Genomic DNA, 5,726 nt, shown 5'->3' on the forward strand with positions numbered 1-5,726 from the left:
ACTCAAATAAATTAAATTATCATCTGCAAACATTTTGATTGTGCAATCTTCTGGGCATATTGCAATTATGTCGTTTATATACAGAATAAACAAGATAGGCCCTCACACGGACCCTTGTGGCACCCCATATATCGTATTTATCAGTTTCGATCATTCATTATTGAATTTTACCTGCTGAGTTCTATTTTGCAAATAAGAACGATACAATTCCAGAGCCTTTCCTCTAATTCCATACTGATATAATTTTTCTAATAATATTTCTCTATTTATAGTGTCAAAAGCTCGCTTTAAATCCATGAAAACAACCCCTACCATCGTATCCTCACTTATATCTAATTTCCATTCATCCACAACTGTTTGTAGTGCTGTTTCACACGAATAGTGTCTTCTGAATCCTGACTGATGATCTGTTATGGTGTCGTTCGCTTCTAAATAATTTTCGGTCTGTTTTTTACTACAAGTTCGAGTATACCTTCTCATGTATCGGCAACATACTAATGGGCCTATACTCACTCGCTTTTTTTGGCTTATCTATCTTTGGAATCGGTATGAGAGAGAGGGAGATACAGGGAGCAAAAGGTTTCTCTGTTCTATGCGGAATCTAGAATGACAATGGTTCGAATAAAGAGTGAGAGCGAGAGAGAGAGAGAGAGAGAACTGTAGCGCCAGGACCTGTGGGATAAAAGTGTAAAAATGCTGACAAGCGGATAATAGAGGAGGCAGTCAGTCACTTTGAGAGATGGCGTGGAACAGCAGTAGTAGAGAGAGGGATGTGGCGAGTAAGAATGAGAGTTATATACACAAGCAAGTATATACAAAAATGTGCAGATATACGTATACACAGAAAAGATTTTCTATACGTAATATGTACGTATACATAAAAGGGCTAAGGGGATGCTACGTTCGGTGAGGCATGAAAGGGAAAAAGATGGATGAACGCAAACGCGGTTAGCGTGTGCACGCGACTGAGAGAAACAGAATTTGCGGCGGGTAATAAATCATACTGGTCTCCTTTTCCGTGTTCCTCTTCCCATACAGCGTGCGGGTAAAGAGAAAAAGAGTGAGAAGGTGAGAGAAAGAGAGAGAAAGAAATAAAGGAAAGAGAGATGGAAAAGTTTGCTCAAAATGGCGCATTCGGCCTCGTTCTGACGTATGAGCTGTATGGGGATATATTTCACTACCCCATAGTTATAGTTACCCCCTTTACGGTGCTCCTTCCTCTATTATACGAAGTAGTATGTATGATTCATGTATATATATACATACACGTGTGAGTAGGAAATATATTCCTTGACGGAGACTCCCTGAAATGGCCATTTTACGACCACTCGTCTGTGCACAATAATTTTTCATTCTACCCTCTCCAATTTTTATCTCTTCCTCTTTTTCTCTATCTTCAAAGTGTCCTAGCTCTCGAGAAGCTGACAATATTTTGGGAAAAAATATAGAGATGTCATGTTCCATCTGTCCATGCTTCCAGCATTCGTCTAGGCGATAAAAATTGAACGATTTCGATGAAATATTTTCATTCTGCTTTCATCTCCTTACAATTTATTACGCCCTGTTTAGCATTTGGGGTAACAGGAGATTGAAAAATGTATCAATTGTACAAGGAAGCGTATGTGCCAAAGTTTGGGGGCCACCTGGCATTTTTAATCATGGAAATTTGGTTTTCTGTATAAAATTGTGAAATTGAATAACCTTTTTGTCTCTCCGAAATCTCGATGATGAACCGTTGATGTGTTAAATTAACGAAAGTTTCCTCCACTCTTCCCCATTTTTTCATAGATCTTCGAACGAAAATAAATAAATCACGAAGCTCTCAATCTCATAGTTAAAGACTCTCTTTGAGAGACGTCGGGTGTATTCAGACCTTTGACTTCCAGCGAAACTAACACGATGAAATTTTGCAAAGACCTCCGTGCTAAGTGTGATTGATGCGTCAATATTGAACAAGTCGCGGTTATTATTGTTGGCGAGTGTGTCAAGTTTCTATTTATTTTGTGATAATATACCTGAGAGACGATTTATAGGTATTTTCAAGGTACGCCTGAGACTATAACGCCTCACGTCTAATCGGCTTCTTTCCTTTCGATTCATTCGTAATGAAATGACCGAGCGATTTCATTATCTGTTCATCTGAAAATATCAACAAAATCTGTAGCATTTTCAAAATGCTTGGTCTCTCGAATATCTGATTCGTTTTACCCACGCAGAAAATGAAAAGTTTCAAGCCCTGTGATCTTTTCATCCGCAAAAGAAAAATTGACGTCGAGACATTTATCTATATATCGGGTTAGTATATACGGAGGGCTGAAAGATCGACAGATCTTCGCCGCGGGATAAACCGGACGCGCTTTTGTATTTGTCGAATACGGAGTCACGTATCGAATACATTATCTGTGTCTCGAGCGGGGGCATACGAGAAGGGGTATAGAGAGAATCGCTTGTACGTTCCGTACGCACGAGTGAAGGCTGAAAAGCGGACAAGAGCGAAGGCTTCGAGGTACATTGTATATATGTATAGGTAAATGCTGTATTGATTGTGTAGCTGGCTGACAGCGACAGTGACATATGTCACCGAGGCTTCTCGTTATCGCTGATTTAAACATGAGGCGGAGACCCAGGTCCTTGCCAAGCGGCATGTACTTTCAATGCAGCGGGTGTCCGAGAAGTGTGATGAAAGAATATGAAATAAAATAATGTGTTGTTGGATTCCGGATCAGAAAGTATTTGGTTACTTTTTTATCTAATCATATGATGAATAGGTGATGAGTTATTTAATGCTGAAGTCTTCGGCGTATAAGATATCGCGAGTGATCGAAGCGTGAGGGAAAGGACGGTGTGGCTGATGCGCTCCTGATTAGATATCACTTTGCGAAGGAATAATCCACGGGACACCTTATAGTTGTCCCGTGTATTATATCCAATACCGAACCGTATGTCTACCTCCGTACATGTCACTATGTTCGAGCACCGACTTGGCGTTTATGCTCGTGATACTCGCAAACCTCTTTCCTTCACGACTCCTCGACTCTCTGATATATTTACGTTGTTATTATTATTTTTATTATTCCTCGACGATGCATTTATTATCAGCATTATAGAGACAGCTGGCTGACGTGTTTCGCGCGCAAAATTTTTTTCTTCGACTATTCGTGACGCGTTGTACAATGCCAGTCGTTAATTCATTGAACGATTCTTTTCTTCTCGTGGGTTTCAAGGGTGTCAATAATGATAATGACCATTTATCATTCAATACAAATGGTAACAAGTATTGATTCGTCGATGAAGTAGAGTTTTAGTATTCCGGAATTCTGGTTTCACTTGATATATTGACATTTCTGCTGATGTTATGAAACAAAATGAGCTCGATGATCTTTCGAACGCTGAATCTCGTGCCGATCGCGGATCCTCTCATATTTTCCTGTCCTACTGTAAAATTTACCATGACATGACAAAATATGAGAGATTCCAATGTTTTTAAAATTCATCCACCGAAAATTCTCGAAGCGTTTTTGAGTTACGATATACCGACAGGTCAAGGTATATATAATCAATTAAATTTCAATGTTATGTTATGATTTATTATCAATTTTCCGTGTTGACCGGGAGAGCACGTTTCTCGTTCAAATCAAATTCACATTGGGACCGCGGCCTCTTTCGGAGCGTCGGGACGCTATGGCCATTTTTTCTCGTCGGGTGCACGTTGGTGAAAAAAAAGTAAAGAGGAGGGGATGGAAAAAATGGCCGGCAGCCGAAAACAAGGCGCAGGTACTGCCAAATTTACCGTAGGCCAACGTGCAAGTTCGGCCAGAGAGCAAAAAAACAAAAAGTAAAACAAAAAACAAGAGGAAGAGAGAAAGGGAGAGAGAGGGAGGGAGTCAAAGCGAGAGACAGAAAGAACCCCGTATGTTCGCGAAGCTGACTATGGGAGCGAGAGGAGCCGCGAGCCGAACCCCGTATATACCCCCCGGGATCATATTTTACGTTTTAATCTCTCCATTGTTCCAGGTATAACGGAGTTTAGGAGGAAAAATAATGCCTACCACGAAACACGCAAAGCTGTCGACCATAAAACACCCACGTCGCGCGTTGGTAAGGGTGTGCTGTAGCCGTAGAATCACACAGAGACACACGAGAGAAAAAAAGAGAGCGAAAGAGCGAGGGGGGGGGGGGGGGGGAGGGGAGGGGCAGAGATAGGAAAAGAGAAAAAAGGATCGAGAAGGGAGTTTGGTAGTGGTCATATAGTCCAGCTCCGCAACGAAATGGTGAGCCAGCGAAAGAGAGCAAAGCCCATGTGCGCACGACTTGCATTTTTATGCGTTGGGGCCAGATCCGCGTACAGATTTTCTTGAAAACGAAAAATATGTCTTTCCATGCTTGCAAACAAGTCTTATCCGTTGTCGACTCTGTTCTGATGCTGCCTTCACGAGAAAACCAAGCGTTCACAAAACCTGAACTCGCTGCAACTACCTTTGTCCGCCTAAAACTTTTGGATTTTAAAGTACTTTTCAGATATTATCTACGTGGCAGAATTGCTCGATATCGAAAGTGAAATGGATGTTGGGTAGCACTGGCTGACGGAGAACTTGGTTTTTTACGATATTTCAACAATTAATTTAACCCTGACGCTTAATTAGTTCACTAATCTCGTTTCAACGCTGCGTCATCAAGCCCGAAACGAAAAAACCACGTTTTCAAGTGCTGTGTAATTTTCTGACCGGTTTAAATCAAAGATCACGATCAGCCCAACCGAAGGATAGACTGACACGTTTCATACCCGGATGTCCTAATAGTAGCTTTTTTCCTCTGGCCGTTCTCCATCCCTTGCGAAATCGCTCTTCAAGGGCGGTTATTACCGCAAAAGGGAGTCGGATATTAACAGGCGCCTAATTACGAAATTCATTTTCGAAGGACAGCGGCGTTTTCAGGCCCTCTACTTAACTGGCGCCTTCGAGCTCGCTGCTTCTTAAGTTCTCGGGAATACTCTAGTGACTCAAGGGCCTCAAGAACGCACACTCTTCCTATCCGCAGCTTCGGAAACCTCTCGTACAAGTGTACAGGAGATGCGAGACGCCTCTCTAATATCTTATACACACAGCGACGGATAGACAGTTGAGAAAATAATACACGTTGTCATTTCCTCTCTCTATCCATCCTCCGTGTCTAATTCGCGTGCTTGGGGGACAGACCCTGTCCTTAACAAAATTATCCTGGCGCCATTATTGTTACACTCGCAATAGCCTGGCACTTTTCAACCGTATATTATATATGAATATATATACAGGGCTTTGCGTGTAGAATATTTTCCATGTCTAATCAACGGATCCTGTCACATTCTTTTACTAAATGGAATGAAGCATTTGTTTCATCTATTGAACATTCAGCTATTCATTTTAAGTTTCACGTGGCGTTTGGTGAGGTAGAGCAGTATCGAATATTGAGAAAAAAAAAAACATTTTTAAACTTCATATATATTGGAACATACCGCTGTCATGTCGGGTGTTCGAATACTGACGATGTTTGTCCGGAAGTGATGAGGGGTAAAAGCGAAAATCATTAGAAAAGTGTGTGCACCTTTTTGTTCGTATGTTTGATGATTTGGGGTAGAAGGTCCCGTGCAGCGCTGCTTTCTTTCGGCGCAGAACTCCGCTGCCATATCCGCGCTAATAATAAACCAGGAAACAAGCGGGCTGAGTGGCGAGCGGGTAATGACAATGCTC

The sequence above is a fragment of the Venturia canescens genome, chromosome 3 (assembly GCF_019457755.1).
Source record: "Venturia canescens isolate UGA chromosome 3, ASM1945775v1, whole genome shotgun sequence".
Classification (NCBI taxonomy): Eukaryota; Metazoa; Arthropoda; class Insecta; order Hymenoptera; family Ichneumonidae; genus Venturia; species Venturia canescens.